The following is a 17801-nucleotide window of genomic DNA, read 5'->3' as shown; positions in this document are numbered from 1 at the left end:
GACGTGGATGCTCTGATACTCAACTCTGCTGTCTTAATTTTAGGCCTTTCTTTGGCTAATTGTCTTGTTTTTCGAAGCCTAATAATATTCTCACCCTAGCTAAATGATATATTAAGAAAAAAGCATATTTAAGTTATTGAATGGTTAGATATCTTCAGGAAAAAAAGGGTGTTGCATTATAACATTAATAAGCATCTTAATTAGGAATTGTTTGATAGTTGAATTCCAGGATTAAAGAAATCCTAATAATAAGAATACAAATGCTTGAACATCTATATAATTATCGATCTTTATTTAATGCGAAGTCCTCAATTACAAATTTGCGAATTCCTCAATTACAAATTAACTTAAGAGAAATGATTTAGAGACATAATGACATTGCCATAATAGGGATTAAGAAGTAATTTTACATTGTAATTTATTTGTCATTAAATTTGTATTTTGTACATGTACCTTGCTAACCCCTACTGGTATAGAACGGTTTATTTGTATATAAGAGTTCATAGTGGAACATTAATTATCTACATTTACTTTCCAAAATTAATATATGGAATATTTAATTTCTAAAATACAAATTGTAATAAGGTTATATAGCTTTACTTTCCAATATACAAATTTTAATAAGTTATAGCATATCTTTACTCTTCAAAAATAAAATTAAAAAGAGAAAAAATTAATTATATATTTGAAATATTCAATATATATGAGTTAGCATATGTAGTTATTTTTTGATTGAGGTTTGAAATAAAGTTCCAAAAATGTTTAAGAATTTATAGAAACTAAAATTTGATACTCACGTTACTACAAAATTACTAATGGAGCTTACAATTTTTATTTTAAGAATTTCATAAGTTTGCTTTTAATTCTTTAATTTCAAAATTTTCATTTCTTTAAACTCAATTTTTAGACTGTTGTATTGAATTTCAATAATAATAAAAATAATCACACGTTCTTGATCTTCTATTTAATAACTTTAAAGATAATAGCAAAGAGTAGTGATCTAAGGAAACCACTGCTTAAATGCATAACTAGATAACACGAATTTAGTTCACTATAAGAGTGATTTAATTCACTACAGAAAGGAGTGAACCAAAACGCCTTTACAGTGAACTAAATCATTCACGAAGTAAATACTTCACTATAATGGTGTTTTGGTTCACTCATTTCTGTAGTGAACTAAATCACTCTTATAGTGAACTAAATCGTCCATATAGTGAACTAGATCATTTTGATCTAATGACTGAGATTTGTTCTCTAGTTATACACTTAATATTAGTTATACTTTGATCATCTCCCTAATAGCAAATATTTTCTCTTTTTCTATAAAATAATAAGAGTTCTTACCTCCATTAAATATATTAATAGTCAACAAATTAAAATTCTATTTATAATAATATATTAATACTAATTGAGGTTATGGTTTTAAATTTAATTAATTTTAGTTCCTTTAAAAAAAATTTATTTGGAAACGTTACAGTTGAACCTTGGAAAAAAATAACCACATGTTATTAATGCATTTTATTCAATTTTTTAAAGTTATATAGTTTTTTTTCATTTCTTTTATAAAATACTCTATCATGCCGTAAATTAAAATTTAATATATGATATATTAATACTATTTGTGTTACAATTTTGATTTTAAGAAGTTTGGTTTTTAGAGCATCCGCAACGGTGGCGACGGTCGCCACCGCCGTCCGCGCCGCTGGCAAGGCGAAGCACCGCCCCCGCGCCAGCGAGCAGCTGACGTGGCGGCACGGGATTGGGCAACGGCATAGCCGTTGTATTCCAAAAAAAAAAATTTAATTTAAATCGGTTTTTAATTAAAAAAACCGATAAAAAATAAAAAAAATCACTTCCCAAAAAACTTATAACCGTTTATTACCGTTTTTTACACTTTTTAAATTTTTTTTATTTTTTCCCCCCAAAAATACACACTTTCATCTATAAATACTCCCACTTTCACACCCAAAAATTCACATCAAACTACACAATTCTCATCTTCATTCTCCAATATTCATTCTCATCTTCATTCTCCCATATTCATTTTCATCTTCATTCTCTCATACCCTAACAATGTCCGGCCAAGGCGATGACAACCCACCCTCTCACGGTTGGAACCCCCAATGGTTCGGGGGACAACCGTTTCCTAGTCCGGAAACGGAATATTCGGCCCGAGGACATGATATTGGGTCTCAAAAAACAATTGGGGTTGGTGCCGCCGGATGCGTAGTCTTCATCGGGTAATATTAGTCAATAATCATGTAATTTTTTATTTTTAGGAGTTTAATTATGTAATTTTTAATTTTTAGGATTTTAATTATGTAATTTTTAATTTTTAGGATTTTAATTATGTCTTTTTTATTTTATTTGTAATTTGTAATATTTATTGTGGTTTTTTAATGAATTTTAGTATTATGGAAATGTTTTTGTGTAATTGAATTTTAAATTAATTGTGCTCGTTCTTGCGGAAGAGCACAGATGTGGGTGTTGTGCTCTTGCCAGAAAGCAGGCGGAAAAAGTGGGGTCGGGCCCACAACCGTGCCGCTGACAAGAGCACGGTTGTGGATGCTCTTATTCAATCTTTACGTTCAAAATTTTAATTTCTTTAAATTCTTAATTTTAGAATGGTACTATCAAAACTCGATCAAAACATTAATCACATATTCTTACCTTATCGGTTTTATATTTCAAAGATATTCAATTAAATTTTTTATATATATATTATTAAGTTATTGGCTCAGTTAACAAAAAAAAATTGCAACAATTTTTTGTTTTTTGATATATGATACTATTACTTTTAGAGCTTTTAATCAAGTACCAATTGGCAATTGGGCTTTAAGATTTTTATTTCTAGAACTTCATAATTTTTATTTTAGTTATTTACTTTTCAAAATATAAATATCTTTAAATTCTTGATTTTTTAAGCTGGACCTTCGTAAACAATTATTATTACATTATACTAATTTATCTATTTACTATTTTAAAGTTATATATTTAATATTTCACTTTTGCTTCATAAAATATTAGAGTTCATAATTTAATCCATTACATCATAAAAATACTTTCATAATACTAATTGAGTTTGTTGTTTTGATTTTAAAAATTTTATAATTTTTATTTAAATTTTTTACCTTTTAAATTATAATTTCTTAAAATTTCAAAATTTTGGAATATTTTAGTTGAACTCTATATAAATAGAATCTCATTAAATTTATAATACAGTGACATTAATATGACTTCCAAATGAAGCTTTGTTTTGCTACATAACACAAGCTAAAGAAATAACACAAAGAAAAAAAAACTAAATATTAAAGTGTAAAATGATTAAATAAAAATATCGTGCTATATTAAACTATTAAATTATTTTACAATTAAAGGAGTATAAAAATTTGGTTACGTGGTGTATTATTGATATTATAACAATTAATTTATAATCTAAATCAATAATTTATTTAAAAAATAATGTCTTTAATTAAAATCATGAATACAATAAATATGAGAATACTAACCATGCTTTAATCTAATTATCATAAGTCAAATATATCTTTTCAAAATAACATAAGGGTATATTTGTCCATATTTAAATTAAGCTTATGGCAAAGTAACATAGGGGCGTTATGGCATGGAGACATTATGTCTCTAAATCATTACCCTTAATGCGAAGTCCTCAATTACAAATTAAATACATGATAGGAATCCTATTTCACATCTGACATTAATAAAGCGAATTATAAATTTACATTCTTCTGTTTAATTATGGCAATTGTGAATAGATTCAAATAGTTATTTTTTTATTTTTATTTTTTTCTATTTTGGGTTTTCTCACAAAAATAATCATTTTGGTATGTTTTTCTCTTTTATAAGATAGTCCCCATTGTTTACTAACATTACCCCAGAGTCTCTATTTTTATGGGACGGAGTGAGTAGATCTTTGGAATTAAACTTGTTATGATCATATTAAACACAAGTTGATTGCCATAGCTAAGCGAAGAAAAAATGGAAATAGATTGCACGATTTCCATACCTCTATATAATTAATGATAACAGCATTTACCATAGAACTATTAAATAATTACGGCTTGAAACCCACTTGTTAGGCCATTATAATTTACAAACGAAACTTATTCTCATAAAATTGCCTCGAAAAAAAACATGGACGACATATTCATTTCGATCACATTAAACATAAGTTGTTGGGGCGTAGCTAAGAGTAAATAAATGCAAATAGAACTGCCAAATTTCCAAGTTTCTATATAATTAATGATAATGACTAGCGTAGAACATTTAAATAATTGCGGCTCAAATACCCACTTCCTTGCTCTTTTTTAGAATAGATAGCGACAATTATGAGTAGGTGCAAGGTTTTTAATTCAGTCTGATATAGATTCATTTTCAATAATTTCTTACTCCTACCACTTTTTTTAATACTCCCTCCTTCCCATAAAAATATGGGCGAATGAGATGACACGAGAACTAAGACAAAATTAATAACGTGAGAAAGATGAGGAGAATGGTATAGTAAAGTAAGAAAGATGAGGAGAATGATAGTTAAAGTAGAGTTGTTGGATAGTGGAACTTACATTATTAAATTGATATAACTTTCCAAAAATTGAATGTACATATTTTTGTTGGACGGACAAAAATGGAAAGTGCACGTATTTTTATGGGACGGAGGGAGTATATATCTTTGGACTTAATCTTGTTATAATCATATCAAACACAAGTTGATGGCCATAACTAAGAGAACAAAATAGAAATAGATTGCACGATTTCCATGCCTCTATATGATTAATGATAATGGTATTTGCCATAGAATTTTTAAATAATTACAGCTCTAAATCCACTTGATAGGCCATTATAATTCACAAAGAAACTTATTCTCGCATAATTATCTTGAAAAAAACGTTTGTCAACATAGTATTTGATTCGATCATATTAAACACCTGTTGTTGGGAGTAGCTAAGAGCAAAATAAATGCAAATAGAATTGCCAAATTCCTCGTCTATGTTTAATTAATGAAAATGACAATTAGCATAGAGCTTTTAAATAATTGCGGCTCAAAAGCCCACTTCCTTGGAGTAATATTTTTATTATCTTAACATAATAATACGATCTCCAAAAAATGTGTATCCTATTTATAAGAGTTAAACCAGTTGTATCCTATTTTAGAGTATCATTTTGGTATTCTTCATTGTATAATCATAGATAAAATGATGTCACTTATTTTACTCTTAGAGTGTCCACAATGGTGGCCCTCAAGGGTTATCAAAGTTGGCCCGGCCATCAAATGTGGCTTTCCACAATGGTAAATAACAAGGGCCACGAAATGTGGCCCGCTCCAAAATAAAAATTAATTTGTTTACTTTTTTTAATGATATTTTTTTAATTTAACTACAATAAATTTTATTAGACTATAATTTATAATATTTATAATTTTAATTAAAATAAAACAATTTTTATTGTAAATAAAAAAAAATTGCACAACCTAACCAAAAAAAAGTTTAACAAGAACTTCGTTGTATTATATTAAAAGGGGAAAATTATACAACGAAAATTTTCTAGTTTAAAAACAACAACCCGAAGCAAAAAAATTGGAAAGATTGGAAAGAGTGGTGTTTGAATTGGGGTAGAAAAATGGAGGAAAAATTGTGTGTATTTATAAAAAAAAGAAGGAAAAAAAAAATATTTTTCGGTGGCCGGGCCGCGGCTCTCGGCCCGCTGCAGTGGTGGGCCGCGGCTCCCTCTCGGCTCTCGGCTCCCAGCCGCCCGTCGTGGCTCTCTGCAGTGGGGGCCACGGCTCCCCCAATGTGGACACTCTTATTGTCTCTTTCCATAATCTTGATTCTCTACTTCCAAACACAAAAAACCTAAAAATGCGAAAAAACTCAGACCACCGGGCCCTCGGCAATCTTCACCAATTCGACGGGCAGTATTCGTACAAGTGCCTCCAGCGCGTCTCCAAGCAATATGATACGATCATATCTATCATATCTCTTAGGATCTTCCAATTATTTAGTTTTCCTTTATTTACCATATCTTTCCCATATTTGTTTAAATATTTGTTTCTTGTTCATTAAGTTAGGGTAGTAGTATTCTAGTATTATAAATATGAGAGCTTGTTATCATTTTATTCATTCAGTGAATATATTATTTTCCACAAACTTGTCTTGAGTAACAAGAATATCATATTTCGTTTCCAAATTGTTGTTCATCGGAGAACGTCCGAAAATCAGCAATTCGTGAGCTTTCCTTCAAGCACGTCGAAGGTTCGATCATCTTATTTCTCCGAGAAGTTAGCCATCCGGCCTCGTTACGGAGAACATCAGTAACAACTGGTGCTTTCATCCCGTACTCATGACGTCAACATACCATGGCCCATCTACGTCGGAACGGCCGACGAGGGAAGCGACGCCGGCACTGCATATAGGCCCGCCGCGTCGTCCCGACCAATCGGGGAAGGCTTCGGTCGACCCAATCACATTAGGGTTTGATAAATTAAATGCACGCCTCGACAGTATGGATCGACGGGTGGACAAATTGGAGTCGCGTATGAACGCAAACGACCGGCGACTGGGGAAACTTCGACCGCCACAACGGCCTGATCCAGAACCACCTTACGGTCTTCCTGATCGTGGCGGCGCTGATTGGGACAAGCAGCACCGACGTTACACCCAGCCTACGTACCGACGGCCACAACACCACCAGTCGGATAGGTACCCACCTCCTCCTCCATATCAGCCGGATAGACATCGTCCGTACCACCTCCACCAAACTCGTTATCAACTGCCCGAGCACTATCAACCCTTCGACTATGGACCACCATCCACGTACATGGGGTTCCCGCTTCATCAATTTCTGCAGCTGCAGTACGAGCCTTCTCGCCAACCATCCTGTTGGGACCCGCCGGGCGCTTGGGTGTCGATGGGTAACCTGGATTATGAAGAGATCGCATCCATATATTACCCTGATTATGATGGTGACTCTGATGGATATGATGAGGACGCTGATGTCCACCGCGACCCATCTAGCAACTCACAACTAAGTGTCATTGTTGTCCCGCCACCACCACCACAACGCTCGTCATCTTGCTTGAGCATGACAAGCCACTGCCGTTCAGCAGCGTCACTGCCCGCTATAGCTGTCGTCCCATCTTTGAATCTGCCCCCAATAGTCCCGTCTTGCAGCCCCGATGACGACAGCGGAGAGGAGAGTGGATTGATAGATGAACTGCCTCCACCAGCTATGATCTCTCCGTCGTGCAGTCCTGGAGAGGAAGAAATATTGTTAGATGGCGACGAGGAGGTTGATTCCATTGAGGAAGTGAAGAACGTCGTCGCATCTCTCGATGCTGCTCTAATGACATCTCCCGATGTTGTTGAGAATTGTTTTAGTGAAAATGGTGGTGTTTATCTATGTGCATTAGTTGGAAATAAAGTTGCACCGTCCTTTTCAATACATGGGAAGGAGATTGCCTGTATCTATGGGGATTTGCATGTTAGGGATGCTACACGTCTGAATCCTCGATCAACATCGCTCGACACCGATGCGAGGTTAATCCCTCCGCGCAATGACATGCCATGTTTGAGCTTTCTGAGAGGCGTGAACAAGCTTTTCGTTTTGGCATGGAATTTTGCCAACATTGGGTCTCCTTTGTTGATTTTTGACAAAGGTGATAAAGGGAGACATTCAGTTGTTCGACACGTGTTTGATCCAGGAGGAGACGCCTTGCTAAAGCTTTTGCTTTCAACTCTCGTCAATGGTTCGTGGTTCCCACCTTGAGGACAAGGTGGATTTCAACCGTGGGGGAGTTGATACGATCATATCTATCATATCTCTTAGGATCTTCTAATTATTTAGTTTTCCCTTATTCACCATATCTTTCCCATATTTGTTTAGATATTTGTTTCTTGTTCATTAAGTTAGGGTAGTAGTATTCTAGTATTATAAATAGGAGAGCTTGTTATCATTTTATTCATTCAATGAATATATTATTTTCCACAAACTTGTCTTGAGTAACAAGAATATCATATTTCGTTTCCAAATTGTTGTTCATCGGAGAACGTCCGAAAATCAGCAATTCGTGAGCTTTCCTTCGAGCACGTCGAAGGTTCGATCACCTTATCTCTCCGAGAAGTTAGCCATCCGGCCTCGTTACGGAGAACGTCCGTAACACAATACGGCCGGTCTTTTCCCTCAAGTTTGGAAACCCGAACGTGATTGTGATTTCGTCAGCAGAAGTAGTGAAAGAGATCACGAAATCAACCGATGTCATTTTCTCCAGCCGAAATGCTACTGTCGTATAACTACCACGACATCGGGTTTACGGCCTACAATGAGACGTGGAGGGAGATGAGGAAGATCGCCACCTTCCATTTCTTTAGTTCAAGCAAATCACCACCGTATGAGAGAGCAAGATTATGGAGAAGATTGCTAGAGATGCCTCTTCTTCCACCGCCGTCAATTTCAGGGAGATGTCAATATCGCTTTTCACTAATATACTCTCCAGTGTTTTGTTTGGGAAGACTTATGCAAAGGATGGTTTCATTGAGCTTCTTGACGAAAGTCGGGACGTACTTGGAGATTTTTATATGGAGGATTTCTTTCCTTGGCTTTGATGGATTGATAGCCTCTCTGGATTGACTGCAAGGCGTTATAAGAATTTTCACGAATCGGATTCTTTTGTTCAACAACTGATTGAAGAGCATATGAATCTGGAAGGTGACCTCACCGATACTTTGTTAAAGATTAAAGAAAATGGATCATCTTCCTATCCTCTTACATTAGACCATGCACATCAAATGAATACTAACGCTAATGAATTTTATATTGAAATTACATCTAATTTGAGAAACAATTGCTTAGGTGATTTATTTTCCAGGACTTGGCAGCGACTCGTCAGCAAGTTCTCTAGTGTGGACAATGACATCCTTGGTTGGTGATGAAGAAGTTGCAAGAGGAGATAAGGGGGTTGGCCGGAAAGAAAGATATGATCGATAGACAAGACATACAGAAACTTCCATATTGTAAAAGAGAGTTTGAGATTGTATCCACCAGTAAGTGTACTGTAAATGGTTATGAAATTGAAGGAGGAAGTTTTGTGATTATTAATGCTTGGGCTGTTGGAAGAGATCCAACCCAGATGAGTTCTGCCGGAGAGGTATTTGGACCTTCAGAATCCAGAGTCGATCGCGTTTGGATTCGGGCGTAGAGGGTGTCCGGGTATTGTATTTGCGATAGCCGAGCTGGAATTTGCATTGCCATATTTAATTGGGAATTGCCAGTTGGAATGAAGGAAGAGGATATTGATTTCAACTGTGCGGATGGACATGTAATGCATAAGAAGAAGAATGCTCTTTGTCTTGTTCCCAAGGTTGTCTTATAATGCTTAGTGTTTTAGAGAGTAATCATCTCTGTAAATAAAGGATTCTAACCAAATGAATCCACTGAGACTGTTAATTTAGAGAGTCATCATCTATGTAAATAAAGGATTCTATTAAAATGAATCCACCGACACAGTTTATTGAAATATTATACTCCTACTACTTATCTATATATGATAATGATATGAATCAGATTAATTTACTCATCCCTTTTTTCTTCTTAATAGCTCCTCCTTCAATTCAGAGTTAAAATAATACAGTACTATTTTGTAATATCTAGGTTTAATGAGGATAATCTACCGGTGCACAATTACATTCTCTATTGTATTAAGTGAATTCATTCAAAAATAATAGAACATATGAAGAGTGACACGTGGTAATGACACGTTGGAGTCTGATAGATGAGTTAAAGAATGAGGTCATTCAACTACGATTGAACTCTATATGTAGACGACTATCCACCATTGCACTTGCGCTTGACTAGAAAGGAGTTGATTCCGTTTTTGAGTGAGAATAATGATGACAATTTGCTTGCTATGGCTGAAGTAGTTGTGCAGAAATTGGATCAAAAATGAGGGAGAGTGATTTGGAAGAAGTTAATTCCCTTGTTCATCTGATTTTTTCCAACTTATTTACTTTTTTTATTTTATTGGACTACTTTATTTATTTTAATAGTAATTATACCAAAAATCCTGTTTATTCAAATAGTATTTGAGGTTGAGTATGTGGTAGATAGTCTGTAAATTTATTCCATGTGTTCGATATTTGGTACCGAGCTTTAGCCATACTAGATTGAATTTGATAAAATGTATATACTACGGTCATCTACTACGAACGTATTTTGATAACAATTAGTTGACCTGGCTTGGGATAAAAACTAATTGTTCCCTAAAACCACAAACTTTTACATATTTTGATATTTCCCACAAACTTTAAATTTAGTCTAAAATATCACAAACTTTACATTTTGTTAATTATTTTGTTAATCACTATATCCGACTAACTTACTGCATTATTTTATCTTACTTGGAATTACTAAATCAACGTGACTTTTTTTCCTACTTGCCACAAATTAAAAAGTTGTAAAATATTACTCTCTCCGTCCCCAAAGAGAATATGCACTTTGGGGTCGGCACGAGTTTTAATGTAAAATTGGTGAAGTAAGAGAGAGATAGAGAGAAAATGTAAATAAAGTATTGTTAGTGGATGATGAGTCCCACCTCATTAGAGATAAAAGACTTTCCAAAATTAGAAAGTGTATATTCTTGTGGGACGGACTAAAAAGGAAAGAGTGCATATTCTTGAGGGACAGAGGGAGTATGAACATTTCACAGTTGTCCACGTAGAATAGGTTTTTCACCGAAGATATCTTATTTTGGTTAAGTTTGGAAATAAGAAACAAAACGTAAAGTTTGTGATATCTTAAACTAATTTTAAAGTTTGTGAGAAATACTAAATTTGACCAAAGTTTATAATTTTAATGGCCAATATCCCTTTAACTAAATGACTACGCCTCCAAAACCCCTTGTTAATTAAGGCACCTGTCATATACTACGAATTATCGCATGGTCTATATTATTGCGTGCCATTCTAAATTACAAAATTATCTTGAAAAATACTTTGATCAACAAAATTTTTTCGATCACATTAAATGCAAGTGGTTGGGGCATAGCTAAGATAAAAATAAATGCAAATAGATTACACAACCATAGAGGTTTTAAATAATAGCGGCTCCAAAACCCACTTGTTTTTTTTTAATAATAGCTAAGGGCCGTTATAGTATAGTCTTAAATTTCACTCTTTAGATTTTGTAACCTTAATTTTGCTGATTTTACGGTTTTCGTAGTTCACGCTAATGTTGTGATTTTCTGTATCATAATAGTGATAACATAGTCAATAAAACTCATGTAATGAGCGTGATGGTTTTAGATTAATTACTCTTATAGCTAAGATACCGGAAATTATAGCATTGTGATGAATATACAGTTAGGGGTGGCAATCGTGTGTGTTGTGTCGTTATCGTATCAATACGATAACGACACGACACGATAACAACAAACACGAACACGACCCATTAAGAAAACTCCAAACACGAACACGAACACGACTCGCTACCTTCAGACATGAACACGACACGAACCCATTAACGACACAAACCACTTCGGGTCAACACGACACGATAACAACACATGCATGACACGACACAATAACGACACTATAATAATATGAAATATGAAAAATCTATTTTCACGCTAATACTTAGTGCTCCATTAGACTAAACCTAATTTAAATTTTAAAATAAAAAATAATAATATTATAATATATTAATATTATTTCTTAACGTGTAACACGAACACGATACAAAATTTTCGTGTCGTTATCGTGTCAACACGATAAGGACACGAACCCAATAAGTTTTGACACATACCCATTATTTTCATGCGAATTCTTGTCGTGTTATCGTGTCGTGCAAAAAATTGTTAGCCCTAAATATACTAATATACACTATAACCTTATGATAAACAGTAGTATTTGTAACTAACATGAAAACAATACATACAATGAGTCAATTCAACTCTATAACAAATAAGCTAATGAAGTTTGAGATAAACTTAATGTGTTACTTATATAACAGTGATAAAATGCAAACTTTATATATTGTACAAATTCTAAACTATAATCTGGACTATTAGAAAATGTCAACAGATGACAAAATAACAGCAACAAAAATGTCAACACAACATCAACCGTTGACACTGTGTTGATATTTTTTGTTGCTATTATTTGACATTTTCTAATAGTCCAGGAGTTTGTATAATATTTAGAGTTTGTATTTGATTATATCCGTCATTCGTTTGATGAGAAATAAAAAGGAATATCGAAAATTCGAGTGGTTGAAGCTGAAGCAGCTACTTTCGAAGTAACAGAAAGAAAAGCAACAATTGGAATGAGAGAGTCAAAGTCGAAAAGAGGATTCCTCACTTCTTTTTCTCATTCAAAACCATGACTTTCATCCCACACTGCTCCTAACTGATAAAAGAAAGAAGAATTATAAAACAAACTAATATTAACCATATAAAACCATGATAAGAAAGCTGTAACACTTATAAGTAATTGTGTATCAGTATAATTATGTCGATTGTACAATATTTTCGATGGAAATAATTTACCATCTTAAATTTCGTACCTTCTATTATTGTCCTTATATACGATCTCCCAAAAGGCTCTTTCCTATTAGTATATTTTAATATAGTGAATATTATATATATGAGTTAAAGCTATTGTGTAACACCCCTTACCCGATTAATTTAATAATCGAATAAGTGATGTCACCTTTTGGTACAAATCCGGACTTAACAGAAAATCCTTGATTCTTTTTTTTTATACAAAGATATATCATTTTCCTTTCCTTGGTAAACGGAAAAACTGTTGCATGACATCTGAAATCAGACCATAAACATGTTTCTAAAAGCCTATATATATATTTATACAACCTGGAAAACGAAGTAAATGAAACGTCTTAACTATATTACACTTGATATACATGCCACATCTAACATATCCGAAAGAGTTTTCTGAACACAAAAAGGTTGGCTAGTGACCCGACTTGAGCAGCCGTAAATCGAAAGTGCTAATCTGCAGGGGGAAAAGAAAGGGGTGAGCTTCAACAAGTCCAGTAGTATACTCAACATTAGAGCCTAATTTCCGGAGTTAAGTAAACATTATACAACCTATGTGTTTACAATATTAACCCTTGAATATTGTAACCATATACATATCTCATAACCATATACATATCTCATAACCATATACATATCAAAATAACCAACACTAAAAGTCTGATCTTTCCTCCTTTGATTTCTTGGGACTTACTGAAGGCATAATCATATAATCTCATAATATGTCAATAAGCATGATCAATTATCAATTGCTAGTGTCGAGCAACATCATAACTTCACACAACGTCAAATCATATCAAACAATGTCAGATTCACCCTTTTTGCATCAGAGGATCATTAACATCAGAATATATCATTTAGCATCACATAATATCGTTTTTCACATAAGAATATAGCTTTCACATATCCAAACACATATAACAAAATCTGCTCTCATATACCAGATACATCAGAGTTATAACAGAGGTTTCACATTATCAGATATCATAACACATATAACAATTACCCTTGTTCTCACATATCAGAACACATATAGCAATCACCCTTGTTCTCACATATCAGAACACATATAGCAATCACCCTTGTTCTCACATATCAGAACACATATAGCCCCCATTAAGTGCTTAGTGACAAACTAAGGTACGCGGACCAGATCAAAAACAGAATCAGATACAGACGCGGTCATGGTCCTCAAGAGGACGCCGCACAGACTACCCATTAGGGTACAGACAGATAATCCCGGGAACAGACCACCCATAGGGTGTATAGATAGGGGTAATCCCGGGAACAGACCACCCATAGGGTGTATATCAGACAGATCAGATAGGGGCCCATCAGATAACAGACGCTCCTCGCTTCGGTTATCCAGAAGACGAGATATCACAGATAATGCAGCGCTGTTGTCCTATGGCATGCCAATTGTACCCACAGAATACACTCAAGCACGGGGCGTAAACACAAACAAATATACTTTATATCTGACAATTTCCGACATTCACATCAACGCATACAGATCAGACATCATCACAGACATCATTAGACATTTTCACATGTAAATCATATAAGTATACATTTCATAGGCATATATCATTTATCTCATTTACCTTCCAACCACATTTATATTCATTTTCTCATCAGATTACTTATTTCCAATAATCTTTAACATATCAGATCAACAACTTCTTTCACACCATCTCATATCAAATAAACAGATAAATTCCAATTCTATCAATATCATTACATATCCAATATTCACATATTTCACGTCATAAGCAAAATATATAGATCACATAATGTATCACCGATTAACACACAATATTCTATATGCAATCACGTAAACTTAATTCAGGAATTAAGACCTAATGTAGAATATACTACCTCGAAATCCAAAACGCCCTTGACACACGAATCCTTTTATTCCTGCTCTTTGTCCTTGTCCTTGTTATTTCCTGGGGTAGGATTACCCTTCAATATATATTTCGCTCTCGCATATAAAGTATCAAATTCATACAGTTAACCATTATTTTCTAACTTAATTTCATAATTCTTGTCTATTATTTATGCATGTATACTACAAGACATTAGATTAGTCAAAAACAACTATTTCTCCTTCAAGATTTCACATTAGGAAATATATCTTCATATACTTGTCCAAAAATAAGGTTAAAACATAAGCATTTCAACTTTTATCACGCCCCAAGATTTTACAGAATTTGCACCGACTTTGAAAAATCATTCTGGTCAACAACGAAGTCGAAATTCAACGTAACCCGATGAAAATAAAAGCCATGACTGTCTATTTTATGGGGATTAACTTTGGACTTCAAATTCTAATTTGTTTAGGGTTTATGTCTGTTTTATTCAAACTTGGCAGAACAGGGGCAGTCTCATTACAAAAATCACTATAAATTCATTTGAACTCGGATGAAGCTGAATTTTGGTCACATGGCAGAAGACACATAAAAGTATGTTCAGTTAAAATTTGGTAAGAAAATGAGGTCGTTTACTTGGTTAAACGGGACTTGTAACATGCTGCCAGAACAGGGCACAGTAGCTGTTTCCTTCCTTCACTGCAACAAGATTTCTACTTGTATACTTCAAATACATACATACTATCTAAGATAATCCAACTATATACTCTAATCATCCCAATAATTTCGTTAGATTTCCCACATAATTCAATCAACAAGTATCACCGATCAAACAACACAATCAATGACAAACAGAACATTACAATTGAACACCCGTTGTGATTAATCTGAAGTTGCGAAAGGAACATAATAGTAATGAAACTTATCTTTTGGGGTTGTGCGGGGCTGTTCGGGTTGATTTCGGGGCTGTTCGGAGTTGATTCGGGTCGAATCGGAGTGTTTCGGGGCTGCTGTAACAGCAGCGGCTGATTAACCACGGCGGCGACGGCGGAATTTCAGCGACAGCGGCTGAGCAACGTCTGCCCGTCCCCCCCTCGCTGCGTTGGCGTTTTTCCGCAAAGGAGACGACAGCGATGGCTGATTCTGGAGATGGAAATCGAGGTGCAGGAGACCCAACGGTGGCAGTGGCAGTCGCCAACTCCGGCGAGTTGAGGATGGCGACGGGAATTGAGGGTTTTCCTCAATTTGGGGATTTCCCCTTTTGGTCGATTTTGGGTATCTCTCAATTTGAGGAATTGGTGAAGAGAAAAGAGAGAGAGGTGTGTGTAGAAGGTTCCCGTAAGTGGGGAATTGAGATAAAAAAAAATCTCATTCCCTTTTTCAATTTCTTTTTCTTTTCTTATTTCTTTATTTCCTTTCTTTCTTTTCTTTTATTCTTTCTCTATTTCTAACAATAAACACCAAACAAACAAATAATTCACATAAGAAGAAACTATCTACACACTCTAGAATTTAATTTATCTACGACTTCAGACGCATTTGAACTAATTAAAATTTATTTTTTTAAAAAAATTCGGGGCGTTACATATTGCATTCCAAATAAATGAAGAGACTTGTTGTGATTGTGATGTAGAGTACCATTTTCGTATTCTTCTTTTTATACTCATATACACTACCTCAAAACCTAGATATGATGGTGTCACTTATTTTACTCTTCTTTTCTCTTTCCATAATCTGCATTCTCTATTTCCAAATACAGAAGAAACCTAAAAATGGCAAACCATGGGGCCCACCGGGGCTGCCGGTCATCGGCAACCTGCACCAATTTGAAGGCCGGTTTCCGCGCACGTACCTCCAATGCCTCTCCAAGCAGTATTGCCCCGTCATGTCTCTCAAGCTCGGAATCCGGCGGCGCCTCTGTCATTAGCTCAGCAGAAGCAGTGAAAGAGATCACGAAATCACACGACGCCGTTTTCTCAAGCCGGCCTGCCCTTGTCACCCTGAAGAGGCTGTCGTATAACCGCATAGACGTCGCGTTTTCACCCTACAACGACACGTGAAGGGAGTTGAGGAAGATCTCCACCCTCCATCCATCTCTTCAGCACCAAGCAGGTTCATTCCTTTCAGCCCATTTTCAGAGACGAAGTGAGAAAGATGATGGTGAAGATTGCTAGAGACGCCTCTTCTTCCACCCTCGTCAATTTGAGTGAGACGACGATGTCGCTTTTAAGTAATATCATCTCCAGAGTTGTGTTTGGGAAGATTTATGGAGGTGATCGTTTCATGGATCTTCTTCGAGAAACTCAGCCCCTAATTGGAGGTTTTTTTATGGAGGACTACTTGCCTTGGCTTCGATGGATTGACAGCCTCTCTGGAATGGCTGCAAAGCTCGATCACAATTTTCACAACATGGATTCTTTCTGTGAGGAACTGATTGAAGAGCATATGAATCCTAATAGGCCTGAATCTATGGAAGGTGACTTCGTTGATATTTTGTTAAGGATAAAAGAAAATGGATCCTCTTCATTTCCTCTTACATTAGACCACATCAAAGCTCTACTTATGGTAATGGATTTTAAATTCAAATTACATATAAATGTAGTAATAATTTGAGAAACAATTGGGAGTTTGTTTGCAGGATTTAGTAGCTGGTGGGAGCGACACGGTAGCAGCTGCATTAGTGTGGACAATGACGGCGTTGATGAAGAAGCCTTTGTTAATGAAGAAGTTGCAAGCTGAGATAAGGCGGCTGGCAGGAAAGAAAGGTGTGGTGGATGAAAAAGACATAGAGAAACTTCCGTATATAAGGGCAGTTGTAAAGGAGAGTCTGAGATTGTATCCACCAACTCCACTTTTAGTACCACGAGAGACGACCAAGAAATGTAGTGTAAATGGTTACGAAATTGAAGCTGGAAGTATGGTGTTTATCAATGCTTGGGCTATTGGAAGAGATCCCGCCATGTGGGAACACGCGGATGAGTTCTTGCCGGAGAGGTTTTTGGGGGGTCAGAGTCCGGAGTTGATCACTTTTGGATTCGGGCGGAGAGGGTGTCCGGGAATGGGAATGGCGATAGCCGAGCTGGAACTTGCATTGGCAAATCTTGTATACAAATTTGATTGGGAACTGCCGGTTGGAATGAAGGAAGATGATATTGATTTCGAGTGTTTGCCTGGAACTGCAATGCATAAGAAGAATGCTCTTTCCCTCCTTGCCAAGGTTGTGTAGAGTGTTTAAAAGAGTAATCATCTCTTCAAATAAATAAAGACTATAGTCTAGCATAATATCCTGTATAAGAATCCACCAAGATAGAATTTTGAAAGTCTAAGTCTACCTTTAATAAAAACTAGTTTTACCACCCGTGCTATGCACG

At 35.2% G+C, this 17801-nt stretch overlaps 1 long non-coding RNA gene and 1 pseudogene across 1 annotated transcript; one reads left to right on the top strand and one right to left on the bottom strand.

Moving 5' to 3' along the window:
* Nucleotides 1-12733: 12733 nt before the first annotated feature.
* On the bottom strand, nt 12734-15839 carry LOC121752019. Its single transcript, XR_006040229.1, has 2 exons — nt 14438-15839; nt 12734-13016 (listed from the first exon to the last, which is right to left on the bottom strand). It is a non-coding gene; the product is annotated as an uncharacterized LOC121752019 (long non-coding RNA).
* Nucleotides 15840-16123: 284 nt separating this feature from the next.
* LOC121752572 lies at nt 16124-17656 on the top strand (annotated as a pseudogene).
* Nucleotides 17657-17801: the final 145 nt, after the last annotated feature.

This window comes from Salvia splendens, chromosome 10 (assembly GCF_004379255.2).
Source record: "Salvia splendens isolate huo1 chromosome 10, SspV2, whole genome shotgun sequence".
NCBI classification, from domain to species: domain Eukaryota; kingdom Viridiplantae; phylum Streptophyta; class Magnoliopsida; order Lamiales; family Lamiaceae; genus Salvia; species Salvia splendens.
Note: the sequence above shows the minus strand (reverse complement) of the source record. Positions and strands in the feature narration are given on the sequence as shown.